Here is a 17,765-nt window from a genome sequence, read left to right on the forward strand (position 1 = left end):
CCTTGCCCCTCCAGGGTGTAGGGTGTCAGGTGCAGATCACAGAGGAGTGGGAGGACCTGGGTGTGGTGAGCACCTGTCGTGGCCAGGTGGGATGCTGAGGGCACTCCGTGCAACTTCCCCTCTGCATCAGTATGTGGAAGCCAGCATCACCCCCATGTACTGGTGCAGGAACTCCAGTTCAGAAAGGTAGAGTATGTTGTCCCCAAAGTACTGAACGACAAAGCCATGATTCAAACCCAGGTCTAGTTTCCGCCTAAGCCCACATTCCTCCTGTGATCCTGCAATTCCCCTGGCCTCTGCCCCACGGAGCTCAGGGACTGGATCCTGAACACAGTGTGGGGGTCCCTTGATCAGACACATTCTCTGGCCCTCTGGAAAGCCACATGCACTGTGGTGAGGCCAGCGTACAGAAACAGGGAAGCACATGGCCTTCCCCAAAGCATGCGTTCTCATGCTCACCACTCACTAATATCCCTCTGGTGGCCAGGCCTGTGACCAGGACGAGGGCAGGTCCCTGCCGGCTGAGAGGAAGGAGGAAATAAGCCAGAGCAGACAGAGAGCCCACGCAGGGGCGGGGAGGTGCAGAGGACGTAGCAGTGGGGCCCCCCAGCTCCTCTGCAGACACATCCCTGGTGCCCTCCCTAGGAACAATGCAATCCAAACAGGCGGGGCAGACTCTCAGACAGGATTAGCATGGGGAAGCCTGCACACCAGTTGAGGGTTTGAAATAATTCAGTTGTGGAAAAATGTCTACGCTCAGTTCTTTTCAAAGCCAGGTGCTTCCTGTGACCATCCAGGCGTCCCAAGAGGCAAATGAACTTGGTTAAATAAGGATTAAATTCACTTTTCATGCAGACTCCAGGCTTTCCCCAACATTTAAATCTTTCTGGGGCCCTTGGATAATAAGGCCTCATGGCAGGAAGGCAGTTTGGGAAAGACTGTCAGCCCAGATGGGGATCAAGCCAACAAAGCAAGCTGATCTGCCGTTTGTTTACACAGCAAATTACATTTTTGAATAATGTATCTTGGCTGATTAAGCCTGAAAAAAATTGTTCTTTCCAGGCCAGTGAACATTTTAAAGGATTTTCAGTCAGAAGGGACTCCTGACTGTCCAGCACTCAAGGTCAAGAGAACAAAATTTCCTTCCGGAGGCATCCAGTCCCAGTCTGAACTGAGCAACTAGAGATATGCAACGCCCCCCCCCCCTCCCCGCAGCCAGGGGCTGCTCCGTGGTGACATTTACAGCTATACCACCTTTTTCTAGAAGAGGCAGCAAGCTTTTATTTAAAGCAAACAGCTCACACTTAGACTGATGATTGTTTTTTATAGTTACTTATTTTTGAGAGAGGGAGAGAGAGAGAGAGAGAGAGAGAGAGAGAGCTCCTGCCGGCACGCGAACAGGGGAGGGGCAGAGAGAGAGGGAGCCAGAGAATCCCCAGCTGGCCCTGTGCTGTCAGTGCAGAGTCTGAGGTGGGAACCGTGAGATCGGTTCTTGAGATCATGACTTAAGCCAAAGTTGGACACTCAACCCACTGAGCCACCCAGGCGCCCCAATGGTGATTTTTTTTTAATTAACTTGAAATAACTGCAGGAGTTTGGGTTTGATTTTTCCTTAGAAGGAATGTTTCTTCCAGCAGTTGGGGCTGGTGAACAGAGACCTGACCTGTCCATGAACATCAGATTCCCCAGTGAGACTCTCTTGGGGTCCAGTGTTGCAAGGGCTCAGGACAGATCTTGTCTCTTGACAGCCAGTAACAGGAGAAGGAGGGACAGCATGCTTTTTAGAAGGAAAATGAATTTGGGGCCAGGGGGTGTCTGCAAGTGGTCCATGGGCATTTGCACAGCGCCACACCTCACCTTTCTCATGCTGTTGATAAACAGACTCGGAGGCTCAGGAAAGGCTGCCTGGTGCCCCAGATACACTTTTTTTTTTTTTTTTTTTTTTTTTTATTTAAAAAAAAATTTTTTTTTTTACGTTTATTTTATTTTTGAGACAGAGAGAGACAGAGCATGAACGGGGGAGAGAGAGAGGGAGACACAGAATCGGAAGCAGGCTCCAGGCTCTGAGCCATCAGCCCAGAGCCCGACGCGGGGCTCGAACTCATGGACCATGAGATCGTGACCTGAGCCCTGAGCTGAAGTCGGACGCCTAACCGACTGAGCCACCCAGGCGCCCCCCAGATACACTTTCTAACAGCCTGCACACAAGGAAAATCCACTGAGGGGCGCTTGGGTGGCTCAGCCGGTTAAGCGTCCAACTTTGGCTCAAGTCAGGATCTCACAGCTTGGCTAAGTTGGAGCGCAGTGTCGGACTCTGTGCTGACAGCTGTGTGTGTGTGTGTGTGTGTGTGTGTGCGCGCGCGCGCGCCTGTCCCATCCGGTTTGCACTCTGTCTCTCTCCCTCTGTCTCAAAAATAAATAACAGCAAAACAAAAAATTGAAAAGAAAAAAGAAAAATCCACTGAAGTCAAATCTGTCCTTGGCTTAGGAAGGCTTTGCACCCTGCCTCTCACTTTAAAAAAAAAAAAAAAAAAAGGAGAAACTGTCCTGTCGGGGGGAGTTCATAGAAAGTTTCCCTGGGGAAACAGCAGGACCCCCATGCCCACTAGGAGGCGGGCACTGTCCTGGGCCCCGTTAGGAGGAGGGGGGCACACAGGAGCCAGGAGGAGGGCCTGCGGCTAGTGGGCAGAGGAGGAACAGACAACACGGGTGTGGAGTCTGTGAGTCGGGGGCGGCTGTGTCCCATCTGCAGGGACACTGGAGAAATGTAAGACCTGCAAAAGTGAGAGTCAGGGTCCTGGGGGGGGGGGGGGGAGGGCGCTTAGTTCAAAGAGGAGCCCAGGGAGGCTGGAGCCACGTGACTAAGGGGGCGCTGGAGGAGCAGAGGGGTTGCCAGGAGCTCGGACAGACCTACCTAATTCACCTCACCCGTCTGTGCAGAGGGTGGGCAGGAGGCAGACTGGGCGGAGCAGCCCCGAGGCCCCGGCAGAGGCTCCCCTGAAGGGTGGCGCAGGGATGGATGAGCCACCGGGAAGTGCTCTGGGACTGGAGGGAGGGAGGAAGGAGGGAGGGAAAGGAAGTTTGCAGGAGGCCCACCCAGCTGCCAGAGCTCTCCCAGGCGTGCAGAGGCATCAGGCCCAGGCTGTGAGGACCGTGTGCCTCGTGTGGGAGACCCCCAGGGATTCAGCCCTGAGGAGGGGTAAGTGGGCCTCTACTCCTGGTGTATGGGAAGCGGCTCTGCGAGCAGCTCAGGAGGAGGAGGAGGAGGAGGAGGAGGAGGAGGGTTAGGGGAAAGAGGGGGTAGGAGGGGGAGGGGAAGGAGTAGGAGGAGGCAGGTGGGGGAAGGATAGGGAGGGGAGGAGGGTTAGGAGGGGTAGCGGTAGGAGGAGGGAGAGAGGAAGGGAGAGGGGGAGGGGGAGGGGAGGAAGGAGAGTGGAGGGGTGGGGAGGGGAGGGGGGAGAGGGGGAGAGAAGGAGCGGTGGGGGAGGAGGAAAGGAAGAGGGGGAGGGGAGGAAGGGGAGAGGGAGGGAGAGGGGGCGGGGCAGGGAGGAGGACCCTGAGCCAGCTGGAGAAGGGGAAGTCGGATCCCAGCGCCACACCTCCCTCCTTGGAGCCCCAAGGCACCAGGAGGGCAGAGGCACTAGGCAGGGCCCCACCTCTCAGCAGACGCGAAGGTAGGACTGCATCCCGCCCCCCCCCCCGGGGGAGGGGGCTCCTGAGCAGAGGACTTTAAAGCGCATTGAAAAATACCGTCGTGAATGTGTACGGTGTACAACAGGATGTTCTGAGGACCGCACACAGCGGAATGGTTCCCGCGGCCAAACGAATTCATGGCTCCCGTCCTCACGGTCAACCGCGTGCGTCCCGAGAGCACCTGAGGCCTGCTCTCCTACCAAGTTCCAGTATTCAGTGCGGTATTGTTCACCGTGGTCACCGTGCCCTGCAGGAGGTCCGGGACTGACTCCTCCCCCATGGCTTTGCCCCCCCCCCTTTGCCCCCCCCCCCCCCCCCCCGGTCTACACCGGCTGCTTCGAGTTGCAACAGATAAAACTGACATCCTTGCTGTGCTGAATCAGGGAGACTCTCACCGATGAGAGTTTGGGCACCGGGTAAAGTGCTGCGCACACAGAAGGCGCTAGACCTGTGGCCAGGTTCGGCTACTATTGCATTTGCTCCAGCACACAGGAGCCCTGGAGCACCCAGTGCATTCCTGCTCTCATTTAAATGAGTCTGGGGCTTGGTGTGTACTTGTTTTGTTTTTTCTTTGTATTATGGAAATTTACCAGCACACGCAAAAATAGAGAAAGATGTGCATCAGCCAGCTTCCACAGTTCCACAGCTTGGTGAGCCTGCGTCTGTCCTTACCCGGCCTCCCTCTCCCCCAGGGCATCTGCATATCCTTTCATCTACCCTGAGGGTCTCTAAAGGATGGGAACCCTTTGCAAACGTAACTGCAGAACTCCCAGCAAGCAAAAGTTAATAGTAATTGCTTAGCAAAATAAAGCACCGGCTGTAGTCATCTCTTAGGCAGCTGAGTCCTGTTTAGCCAGTAGGATGGGGGGCGGAGCTCCTGGGGGGGCTCAGCCTTCAGGACTGACTCCCTTTTGTCCGACGCCAGACATCACTGTGGCCTTAAGCACCGGGGAGAGACCTTTTGGGAAAGGAGAGAGGAAGCGCCCACAGGCCTCCAACGTGGGAGGGCCTCACACCTGGGTGGAGGGGCCATCAGGGCAGGTCAGTCCCCACCCCCCCACCCCCCCGCCCGCCAGAGTGCCTCAAAATCAGCCGTCCTGCTGTGCCTGGCTCCAAAATGGGAGCAAACGAAGCGTGCTAGTTTAAGCCATTAAGTTTGGAGTGGCATTTTTGCACACCAGAGGAGCAGAATTCAGCGTTCTTCCTCCAGTGGCTCGAAATTACACTTTTTTGGTTTGGATTGGAGGGCCCCAGCAATGATACGTCATTCCTCCCTCTCCACGTTCTCTGGCTTTACAATTTGTATTGCCCAGATGCTTTTAGGTGCCCACAAGGCACACACCACTGACAGCTCTCCTGTGGGGGTCATTCCACGTTTCACCGCGTACTGCCTTAGACCTGGAGGTTTGATGCAACTCAGACTCGTGGCTTGTTTCTTGCCAAATGATGATGGACAAACGTGGGTGGCTGGAGCGTCCTTTGTCTCTCGTCTGGGGTCTCCGGAGAGAGTGGATTCAGCTGGGCCTGTGGTCCTTGGAGCCAGGAGGGCCCTGGTGACCGGGGCCCTGTGACAGACGAACGGCTTGTGTCCTCAAGTTCTTCTGTTGAAATCCTGACTCCTGCCGAGGAGACAGGTCCTGATGGAGTTAGTGCCCTTACACAGGAGGCTGCAGAGCTACCCACCACTACCCCCTGCACGTGCGGACACAGCTGGAAGGTGGAGGCTGCCACCTGCACAGGTGCCTCCGATGTGCAAACGTGCACACGAGTGAGGGTCCGAGTGGGCGTTCGTGGGGGGAGGTGGGGTGGAGGGAGGGTCCTTGGGGCGTTTGTGCCGGGGAGGGTCTGGAAAGTGAGGGTCTGTATCTTCCTGGCAGCTTTCCTCGTTGGCAGGGATCTGACAATGGTTACATAGATTTTCCCATGATCCTTTGCTGCGGCTTATATTAGAAGTACGAAAAGGCAGGAAGGATGTGCCTGCACCTGCAGGAGAGTGTGGCATGCGCACAGCCGCTGGTGCTGTTCTTTCGTGGTCCGGCGCCCCCGGAGGGCCCCCTCCCCTCCTGCACGTGGGTGTTGCCCCTCTCTGACCCCACTGCGCCGCGCCCCCCCCCCCCCCCCCCCCCCCGTGCAGTTGGCCGTGAGTTCAGTTCCCCCAGCTTCTCCCCGGTGAGGGAACTTGGGGCTGCAGGGGCCTTGTCTGTCTTGCTAGTTTATGGGGTCTGGATGCTCCAGAGCTATGGGGCCCTGGCCCCTTCCTGTGTGCGCAGCCACAAATAGAAGGCTCTGTCTCTGTGGTCCCTTCCACTTTCCCGTGTCTACTCCAGTGGCTTCGGTCCAGGAGGCCACCAGGAGCTCTGTTCCCTTTCCCAAATCCCTCATGGATGCCTTCAGCTGCAGGCGGCTCACCTGCCCTGCCACTGGGGTTGGTGGAAGCGTGTGGTCCTCTGTTTAGTGGTAGCTGTCCTCAGTAGGCCATCAGTTTTCCTGTCAAGTCTACTGTGTCTGTTTCTGGGAGAACCGGGGGAGGTAAAAATGACACCACACTGCCACCATCTCCCCAGTCTCCCTCTAATGGGCTTTTAACTAACTCCCTGATGAAACGTGGGACTGGGCTGGTTATAGGAAACATCAATACATGTCCATCTCTGCAAAAACTCCACATGGAATGTATTCCTGTGCGCTAAAGGGACAAGAGTGCATTGCCCTGTTGTGCAATATAATCTTTCACTAAAATTCAAACTCCGTGTGACTGTCTGGTACCCAGAAGTCTGATCCCCAAAGGTTGTGGCAGGCAGTGAGCTCTCAGGATTAGGAAGTGATTTTCCTGGGGCTCCTGGGTGGCTCACTCGTTTGAGTGTCCGACTTCAGCTCAGGTCATGATCTCACAGCTTGTGAGTTCCAGCCGCAATCAGGCTCTGTGCAGACAGCTCAGAATCTGGAGCCTGCTTCCAGATTCTGTGTCTCCCTCTCTCTGCCCCCAGCCCCCCCGCGTCTCTTTGTCTCTCTCTCTCTCTCTCTCAAAAATAAACAAACATTAAAAAAATTTTTTTAAAAAGGAAGTGATTTTCGTGGCCTGCGACGTGGCCAATGTTACTCTGTCTTCCTGCAGAGCAGAATGTGCCACGCTGATCACCACGTACCATGAAGCAGGTGCAGAAACCAGAAAACGGTTCATGAGGAAATGAGTGATGAATTAGGCTTCTATTGCTGCTGTTAAAAAAAAAAAAAATCACCAAAACTTTACTGGCTTAACACAACACAGATTTTATTATAGTTCTGGAGATCACAAGCCTAAACTGAGAGGGCCAGTTCCCAGGAAGCTCTGGGTGAGAACGTTTCCCCGCCTTTGTCCAGCTTCTGGAGGTGCCTGTGTTCCTGGGCTGTGGCTCCCTTCCATGCAATATTGTTGCTTTTTTCTGGACCCTGCGTCCCCCCTCAGCCTCTCTCTTGGACTCTGATCCTCCGGCCTCCCCTTTATGAGGACCCTTGTGCCTGCTCCGTGCCTGACAGATACTGCGTCCTCAGCTACAGGGGTCCTGAGAAAAGGCTTGGGGCCACTGGGGTGACTGTGGGACTCGGACCAAGGTGGGAAGGCAGGAAACAGGAGCGTGACTCACCCGGCCCCGCTCCTGCATCCGTGGCAGGCGTGGCTCCAGTGAGTTCAGGGCCTCAATGTGACATTATTTGAAAGCGCTCATCTGGAAGGGAAAGACAGAAATCAGTGTTTCAGTTAAACCAGTTACAGCCTTGGCCATGGGACCACACCCGAGGGAGAGGGGACTGGTGTGGGCATGGGGGACGTGTGGTCCCTATGGAGTTGTGGGCACAGGCGGGCTGGGTCCAGCAGGCTGCTGCCCTGAGCCCCTTCTCATGGGATCGGTGTTTAGGAGAGGGCTCCGTGTAAGCAACCTGCACATGAGTGCCAGGCACCCCAGACTAAGGGCCGGGTTTTCACATCTGGCACCTGGGCCTCGGGGTCCTCGGTGGGAGGGCGGGGGGTGGTTTCCTGCCCAGCTGGTCCTGCCGAGAGTTGGTCTGAGCCACTCAAGGCCCTGCTGACTGGAATTTGCTCCTGGTATCATTTCTGTTGAATTCTGTGTGTTGCTTTTCCACCACAGGGTCCTCTGCGTGTCACAGTGCTTTATGCAGTCTGTTGCTTCTTTCACTTGGTGACCTGTGTCCAAGTTTCCTCCATGTTTTCATGGCCTCATAGCTCATTTCCTTTTTAGTGCTCAGTTATATCCATTGTCTGGGTGAATCCATTTATTTATGTATCACCTACTGAAGGATGCCTTTCTTGGCTGCTTCCAAAATTTGGCAGTTATGAATTAAGCTGCTGTAAACACCCACTGAAGGTTTTTGTGTGGATATGTTTTCGACTCCTTTGAGTAAATAGCAAAGAGCGTAATTGCTGGATTGCAAGGTGAGAGCATGTTTAGTTTTGTTTTTTTTAAATTTTTTTTTTAACGTTTATTTATTTTTGAGACAGAGCATGAATGGGGGAGGGTCAGAGAGAGAGAGGGAGACACAGAATCTGAAACAGGCTCCAGGCTCTGAGCTGTCAGCACAGAGCCCGACGCAGGGCTCGAACTCATGAACTGAGAGATCATGACCTGAGCCGAAGTCAGACGCCCAACCGACTGAGCCACCCAGGCGCCCCAGAGCATGTTTAGTTTTGTAAGAAACCACCAAACTGCCTTCCAAGGTGGCCGCGCCATTTTGCATTCCTGCCAGCAGTGAGTGCGAGTCCGTGTTCGTCCAGGTTGTCAGCACTTGGTGTGGTCAGTGTTGTGGGTTCTGGCCATTCTCACGGGACAGTGGTATCTCCTTGTTGTTTTATGTGCCTTTGTCTGATAACTACAATGTGGAGCATCTTTTCATGTGCTCGTTTGCCACCTTCATGAATTTTAGCTTCCAACATCCCTAGGGGAGAAAGAGAGGTAATTTTTGGTTAATTTTTCTGGCAAATTGAAGAAGTAGCTCATATGTGTTCACATCTGCTGATGGTTTGCTTCTGAAATGTTGCTATGCAAGACTCCACAAACATCTGGAGAAGTAGTTTCCACAAGCGGACACAGCATATTAAGCTCTGAGTATTTTGAATTCAGCTCATCTTGAGAAGCTCCTTCAGGTTCAAGAAATACAGTGCCATGGTTTTAACCACAGCAAAAGGAAGCTTTCTGCAAAGAATGTAATAAAGAACGGGAGTGTTGAATAAAATGTTCCCTTCTTATAACAAACATCATGTGTTGATAAACAGAATGTGTGTGTGTGTGTGTGTGTGTGTGTGTGTGTGTGTGTAAGCAAGAACACTGCTCTTAACTCCCATCAGCCCAAGTGTCCAAATACCGTGGAGAGGAGGATGAGGACTGAGGTTGCCATTGGGTTTCGCCGACGGGGACTTGATGGAGACTCTGTCAAGAGCAGTTTCAGGCGGGCTCTGGGCTTGGAAGCCTGCTTGGCTATGTTCCAGAGAGAACGCGAAGGGGAATGGAATGTGCAATTCTCCTGGAGAATCTGAGGACCCCAGGTTGTAGACCTCACAAGACATGTGCATCACCATGCTGGCACCAAAGCTCAGCCTTATTGCAATGTGTCTGCTGCAAGAGGTCCACAGTGCCACACTCGATTTTAAGAGGCTGGAGAGTTTGAAGTAAGGGAGAACGGAAAAGTGAGTGGAGTCTGGAGAGAGAGTAAAGTCGGGTTTTTGTTTGATTCCTGTTTTGGTTTTGGGCAGAGATCAGCATGTCTGCAGATTGATGGGTTGATCCAAGAGAAAGAAAAAAATAAAGCCACGGGGATATGGAAGGATGTCCTTGATGAAGGTAGAGGTTCTCAGTAAGCTCGGGGTTTCGTAACTGTCGTGAATCCTCTTATCAGTATTTCTAACCTGTGCGAAGGGGTGTCTGTGGTCCCTGTTTTGCTCCTTGTTCGAATGGCTGGCCGAAGTGTCCACTGTGGTTATTATCAAATCCTGACTCGTTCTGTCCTACTTTCTCAGAGGGGCCTGTACTTCTGCAGTCGGCAGGAACTTGAGATGGCAGGGGCCGTGCCTTCCTACCGCAGTGCGCCCCATGCCTCGCTGGCACAGAGCTGTGTCCCAGGGGTTGCTGGGAGCCTGAACTGAATAGTGGTTTGCAGGAAAATGTCGATCCGCTTTGGCGCACATGGATCAAGTCTAACCTAAATTCCCTGCCCTATGGGACAGAGGAGACGGGCTGCCTGATGGCAGTGTCCCCCTGCTTGGAGACTTGGTGGCCGGTGTCTGATTTCCTTAGCCAGATGCTTCCCTGGCCTCACAGACTGCACAAGAACCGTGGCCATTGCACTCCGTGCCAAAGGGTGGCTTGGAAAAGCGAACTCTCGAGAGAAATGAAGATTCGACCTCAAAGGAACTTGCAGCCTGTGCAGATGTATTTTTTCCCAGTGGAGGGTACGTAGAGGCCACAGGGCCCACTAGCCTCTGTCTGAGGCAGAGTACAGACAAGCGGGCTGCAGCACCTCTTCTCACAGACAGCTGCCACCCAGGCAATGTTCTTGGTCCCACCATGAGGGGAACACTGGAGGCTCATTTCTCTGCCTTTCAGGGTGTGAAGTAAGGACGCTCCAACATTAGAATCAGATGTAAGAAGACAAGACACGTGCTGGCATTTAATTTTGTTTTTAATTTTAAAAAATGTCTATTTATTTTTAAGAGAGAGAGCACACAAGCTCTCTTGTGTGGGGAGGGGCAGAAGAGAGGGAGACACAGAATCTGAAGCAGGCTCCAGGCTCTGAGCTGTCAGCACAGAGCCCGATGCGGGGCTGGAATCCATGAACCGCGAGATCACGACCTGAGCCGAAGTTGGATGCTTAACTGACTAAGCCACGCAGGCGCCCCGAATTTTCTGTTTTTGAGAGAGAGAGAGAGAGAGAATGAATGATCAGGGGAGGGGCAGAGAGAGAGAGAGAATCTCAAGCAGGCTCCAGTCTATCAGCACAGAGCCCAACGCAGGACTGGAACCCATGAACTGAGATCATAACCTGAGCTGAAACCAAGAGTCGGACGCTTAACTGACTGAGCCATACGGTTGCCCCGAAAAGCATAATGTTCTTTAACATAACTAAGATTTGAAAATGAAAGTAAGTTTTTCTGCACATTTACGAATTACGTTTGTGTTGTTGGCGTCTTGTCTGTTTCACAGTTCTGACTGCCCACGTCTCCACCTCCTGAGTCCTCACTCCCATGAGTCTCCCGAGGCTCCTCTGTGGATGGGTGTGCAAGGGCCACAGCCCCGAACCGCAAGTCTCTGTGATCAGGATGTATCCATGGAAATGACGAATAAATTCAGATATTAATCCCCCTTGCTTCCCTCTTCCTTTCTGCTGCTGAGTCCTCTCCACAGGCACCAGCTCTTGCACTCCAACACACGTGTGCACACACATACACACACGCAGGCATGCACATGCACGGGACACAGGTGCACTAGGAAACTCAGGCATCTGCAAGACAATGGACGCCCCAGGTGCCAAGCCACTGCGTCACCCCCAGGGTGATGGACACACAGCCCTCCATCTGAGTCTGAGGACCGCAGGTTGTAAACCTCACAGAACACGTGTCAACACGCCAGCACCAAAGTTCAGCCTATCACAACATGTCTGCTGATAGAGGTCCCCAGGGCCACACTGGTTTTAAGAGGCTGAGGTATTTGGACAGTGTCACGGACTGAATTGTATCCCCCCAGATTCATATGCTGAACCCTTAGCCCCCCAAACCTCAGAGGGTGACTGTGTTTGGACCATTAGGGGACCATCAGGGCGGCCGTAATGCAACAGGGCTGCTGTCCTCACAGGGGGAGGAGGGAGGACAAAGACACGCAGGGGGACGACCGTGTGAGGACACGGGACACACGGTGTCTGCAGGGCAGTGAGTGGCCTCAGGAGGAACCGGCAGGCTCACACCCAGGTCTCAGGTTTCCTGACTGTCTGGTGTAAGCCGCTGTCTGTGCTACTTTGTCGTGGCGGCAGACCTAGTACAGACTAGGAGATGATAGTGTGCGTGGCAGCCTTTGTATGAAATCCATATTGTATCTTCTGTCCTCGTGTTTCTACCTTATCTTTCAGATCCTTCTCCACGCCCTCTATGGGCTTGGCCTTATGTACAGAGAAAGCACACAGGCTGTCCTCTTTTCAAAGATAGAAAGACAACGTGTTTCCTCCTTGAGTAGCTCATGCTGAGCACCCGTAAATGCTGACGGTTGAGATGCTTTCAAAGCGTGAAACCTATTCTCCACAGCTTTATGACTGATCACGGGTCATGTTTGCTGTTCAAAATGGAATTATTGAAGCCTGAAGATAAAGCCGTCTATCAATTGGCAAATGTGCTCGTCACCCTCATTATCACATGGTTGTGATAAACCTCAAAGGGTATGGGACATTACCACAGTCATAAGAAGGGGTTGATAATGAGAGTGTTAGTAACATGACCCATGTGTTGGCTGGGTTTTACTTCTCACGTGTCTTCACACCTGTCACGTCTCAGGTGTCAGTTCTTAAACTCTTCTGAGAAACAGGTGAGGCAGGCATCGTCTCTTTTATTTTACAGGCGTGGAAACAGGGCCCCAAGGAGGCTAAGTGCTTGCCAAAGTCACGCAGGGGAAGAGAGAAACCCACACATCCTCATGCCGGCACCAGGCAGGCTCTCACCCCTGGCCTGGTGGAGAGAGCGTGTGTCACACATGTTCCTGTCAGGATGAGTAAGTGGCCGGGGTGGTCGTGAAGGTCATCTGCAGACAGGACATGCAAACAGGAGTGGGAGGGCCTTCTCAGAAAAGAGAGATGCATGCTGTCACCAGGTGCTGGTGAGAGTCTCCATCAGAGGCCAGGGGTGGAAGACACTGGGAGGGTGCTGAGGCACTGGAAGCTACTCCTGTGGAAACGACGTGGAGGCAGCCCAGGCCTTAAGTGGTAGGCGTAGGTGACAAGAGGGACCCAGCACGGGTCAGGGTTGGGGGGGGGGGGGAAACGGCACTGGCTTCAGTCACAAGCCCCAGCAGAAGAGTGAGGGTGTGGTGGTAGCAGAGCTGGAGGAAGATATGCTAGAACAATCCATGCCCTGAACCACAAGAAACATGCAATTGAATCAGGTTCATTTTTAGCACGTTTTTAGCAATTATGCAGGTGTCCTCACAGAAATAATCAGTTAATTGACGGGATCTTAGGTGAAATGACACAAAATAGCTCTAATGTCATCAATGCCACTGTGGAGTTTTTATTTTTATTTATTTTCTTCTTTGTCTTTTTCTTTTTTCTTTTTTTAATTTATATGCAAGTTAGTTAGCATATAGTGCAACAATGATTTCAGGAGTAGATTCCTTAGTGCCCCTTACCCATGTAGCCCATCCCCCCTTCCCACAGCCCCTCCAGCAACCCTCTGTTTGTTCTCTGTATTTAAGAGTCTCTTATGTTTTGTCCCCCTCCCTGTTTTTATATATTTTTGCTTCCCTTCTGTTATGTTCATCTGTTCTGTGTCTTAAAGTCCTCATATGAGTGAAGTCATATGATATTTGTCTTTCTCTGACTAATTTCACTTAGCATAATACTCTCTAGTTCCATCCATGTATTTGAAAATGGCAAGATTTCATTCTTTTTGATTGCCGAGTAATACTTCCTTATAGATATGTATACATATATGTATATATAGATATATATATCTATATAGATATGTATATACATATATGTGGATATATATATCTATATCACATCGTTTTTTAAGTTTTATTTTTAGTTTTTTAAATTAAAATTAAAATTAATTAGTTAAAATTTTTGCTTCCCTTCTGTTATGTTCGTCTGTGTCTTAAAGTCCTCATGAGTGAAGTCATATGATATTTGTCTTTCTCTGACTAATTTCACTTAGCATAATACTCTCTAGTTCCATCCATGTATTTGAAAATGGCAAGATTTCATTCTTTTTGATTGCCGAGTAATACTTCCTTATAGATATGTATACATATATGTATATATAGATATATATATCTATATAGATATGTATATACATATATGTGGATATATATATCTATATCACATCGTTTTTTAAATTTTATTTTTAGTTTTTTAAATTAAAATTAAAATTAATTAGTTAAAATTTTTGCTTCCCTTCTGTTATGTTCGTCTGTGTCTTAAAGTCCTCATGAGTGAAGTCATATGATATTTGTCTTTCTCTGACTAATTTCACTTAGCATAATACTCTCTAGTTCCATCCATGTATTTGAAAATGGCAAGATTTCATTCTTTTTGATTGCCGAGTAATACTTCCTTATAGATATGTATACATATATGTATATATAGATATATATATCTATATAGATATGTATATACATATATGTGGATATATATATCTATATCACATCGTTTTTTAAATTTTATTTTTAGTTTTTTAAATTAAAATTAATATTAATTAGTTAAAATTTTTGCTTCCCTTCTGTTATGTTCGTCTGTGTCTTAAAGTCCTCATGAGTGAAGTCATATGATTTTTGTCTTTCTCTGACTAATTTCACTTAGCATAATACTCTCTAGTTCCATCCATGTATTTGAAAATGGCAAGATTTCATTCTTTTTGATTGCCGAGTAATACTTCCTTATAGATATGTATACATATATGTATATATAGATATATATATCTATATAGATATGTATATACATATATGTGGATATATATATCTATATCACATCGTTTTTTAAATTTTATTTTTAGTTTTTTAAATTAAAATTAAAATTAATTAGTTAAAATTTTTGCTTCCCTTCTGTTATGTTCGTCTGTGTCTTAAAGTCCTCATGAGTGAAGTCATATGATATTTGTCTTTCTCTGACTAATTTCACTTAGCATAATACTCTCTAGTTCCATCCATGTATTTGAAAATGGCAAGATTTCATTCTTTTTGATTGCCGAGTAATACTTCCTTATAGATATGTATACATATATGTATATATAGATATATATATCTATATAGATATGTATATACATATATGTGGATATATATATCTATATCACATCGTTTTTTAAATTTTATTTTTAGTTTTTTAAATTAAAATTAAAATTAATTAGTTAAAATTTTTGCTTCCCTTCTGTTATGTTCGTCTGTGTCTTAAAGTCCTCATGAGTGAAGTCATATGATTTTTGTCTTTCTCTGACTAATTTCACTTAGCATAATACCCTCCAGTTACATCCACGTAGTTGCAAATGGTAAGATTTCATTCTTTTTGAATGCTGAGTAATACTCCATTGTATATATATACACCACATCTTCTTTATCCATTCATCCATCTATGGACATTTGGGCTCTTTCCATACTTTGGCTATTGTTGATAGTGCTGCTATGAACATGGGGGTGCATGTGTGCCTTTGAAACAGCGCACCCATATCCCTTGGATAAATGCCTAGTAATGTAATTGCTGGGTCATAGGGTAGTTCTATTTTTAATCTTTTGAGGAACCTCCATACTGTTTTCCAGAGTGGCCACACCAGTTTGCATTCCCACCAGCAGTGCAAAAGAGATCTTTTTTCTCCACATCCTCGCCAACATGTGTTGTTGCCTGAGTTGTTAACGTTAGCCATTCTGACATGTGTCAGGTGGTATCTCCTTGTGGTTTTGATTTGTATTTCCCTGATGATGAGTGATGTTGAACATTTTTTTCATGTGTCGGTTGGCCATCTGGATGTCTTCTTTGGAGAAGTGTCTATTCCTGTCTTTTGCCCATTTCTTCCCTGGATTATTTGTTCTTTAGGTGTTGAGTTTGATAAGATCTTTGTAGATTTTGGATACTAATCCTTTATCTGATATGTCATTTGCAAATATCTTTTCCCATTCTGTCAGTTGCCTTTTAGTTTTGCTGATTGTTTCCTTCGCTGTATAGAAGCTTTTTATTTTGATGAGGTCCCAGTAGTTCATTTTTGCTTTTGTTTCCCTTGCCTCTGGAGATGTGTTGAGTAAGAAGTTGCTGAGGCCAAGATCAAAGAGGTTTTTGCCTGCTTTCTCCTTGAGGATTTTGATGGCTTCCTGTCTGACATTGAGTTCTTTCATCCATTTTGAGTTTTTGTGTATGGTGTAAGGAAGTGGTCCAGGCTCATTCTTCTGCATGTTGCTGTCCAGTTTTCCCATCACCACTTGCTGAAGAGACTGTCTTTATTCCATTGGATATTCTTTCCTGCTTTGTCAAAGGTTAGTTGGCCATATGCTTGTGGGTTCCTTTCTGGGTTCTCTATTCTGTTCCATTGATCTGAGTGTCTGTTCTTGTGCCAGTCCCATACTGTCTTGATGATTACAGCTTTGTAATACAGCTTGAAGTCTGGGATTGTGATGCCTCCTGCTTTGGTTTTCTTTTTCAAGATTGCTTTGGCTATTCGGGGTCTTTTCTGGTTCCATACAAATTTTAGGATTATTTGTTCTACCTCTGTGAAGAATGCTAGAATGTGTTATTGTGATAGGGATTGCATTGAATATGTAGATTGCTTTGGGTAGTATTGACATTTTAACAATATTTATTCTTCCTATCCAGGAGCATGGGATCTTTTTCCATTTTTTTTTTTTTTTGTCTTCTTCAGTTTCTTTCATAAGCTTTCTGTAGTTTTCAGTGTATGGATTTTTCACCTCTTAGGTTAGATTTATTCCTAGGTATTTTATGGTTTTTGGTGCAACTGTAAATGGAATCCATTCCTTGATTTCTCTTTCTGTCACTTCATTGTTGGTGTATAGGAATGCAACTGATTTCTGTTCGTTGATTTTATATCCTGCAACTTTGCTAATTCGTGAATCAATTCTAGCAGTTTTTTGGTGGAATCTTTTGGGTTTTCCATATAGAGTATCATGTCATCTGCGAAGAGTGAAAGTTTCACCTCCTACTGACTGATTTGGATGCCTCTTATTACTTTGTGTTGTCTGATTGCAGAGGCTAAGACTTCCAATACTATGTTGAATAATAGTGGTGAGAGTAGACATCCCTGTCTTGTTCCTGACCTTAGGGTGAAAGGTGTCAGTTTTTCCCCAGTAAGGATGATATTAGTGTTGGGTTGTTCATATATGGCTTTTATGATCTCGAGGTATGCTGCTTCTATCCCTACATTTTTGGGGGTTTTTATCAAGAAAGGATGCTGTATTTTGTCAAATGCTTTCTCTGCATCTATTGAGAGGATCAATCATATGATTCTTGTCCTTTGTTTTATTGATGTGATGAATTGCGTTAATTGTTTTTGCAGATATTGAACCAGCCGTGTATCCCAGGTATAAATCCCACTTGGTCGTGGTGAAATATTTTTTTTAATGTATTGGTGGATCCGGTTGGCTAATATCTTGTTGAGGATTTTTGCATCCATGTTCATCAGGGAAATTGGTCTATAGTCCTCCTTTTTAGTGGGGCCTCTGTCTGGTTTTGGAATCAAGGTAATGCTGGCTTCATAGAAAGAGTTTGGAAGTTTTCCTTCCATTTCTTTTTTTTGGAACACCTTCAAGAGAATAGGTGTTAGCTCTTCCTTAAATGTTTGGTAGAATTCCCTTGGAAAGCCATCCGGCCCTGGACTCTTGTTTTTTGGCAGATTTTTGATTACTAATTTGATTTCCTTACTGGTTACGGGTCTGTTCAAATTTTCTATTTCCTCCTGTTTCAGTTTTGGTACTGTATATGTTTCTGGGAATTTGTCCGTTTCTTCCAGATTGCCCATTTTATTGGCATATAATTGCTCATAATATTCTCTTATTATTGTTTTTATTTCTGCTGTGTTGGTTGTGATCTCTCCTCTTTCATTCTTGATTTCATTTATTTGGGTCCTTTCCTTTTTCTTCTTCTTTTTTTTTTTTAAAATTTTTTTTTCAACATTTATTTATTTTTGGGACAGAGAGAGACAGAGCATGAACGGGGCAGGGGCAGAGAGAGAGGGAGACACAGAATCGGAAACAGGCTCCAGGCTCTGAGCCATCAGCCCAGAGCCCGACGCAGGGCTCGAACTCACGGACCGCGAGATCGGACCTGGCTGAAGTCGGACGCTTAACCGACTGTGCCACCCAGGCGCCCCTCCTTTTTCTTCTTGATCAGATTGG

The 17,765-nt window shown here is 48.0% G+C and overlaps 1 long non-coding RNA gene across 1 annotated transcript in view; it reads left to right on the forward strand.

Annotated features, from left to right (window-relative positions):
• The first annotated feature begins 2,543 nt into the window (after positions 1–2,543).
• Positions 2,544–17,765, forward strand: part of LOC147581408 (uncharacterized) — a 51,408-nt gene continuing 36,186 nt past the window's right edge. Inside the window, exon 1 of the long non-coding RNA XR_015249887.1 lies at positions 2,544–3,199. This is a non-coding gene — a long non-coding RNA (uncharacterized LOC147581408). The remainder of the gene's footprint in view (positions 3,200–17,765) is intronic.

This window comes from Puma concolor, chromosome B1, assembly GCF_028749965.1.
Source record: "Puma concolor isolate L17-30 chromosome B1, mPumCon1.1.hap2, whole genome shotgun sequence".
In the NCBI taxonomy this organism is placed as follows: Eukaryota; Metazoa; Chordata; class Mammalia; order Carnivora; family Felidae; genus Puma; species Puma concolor.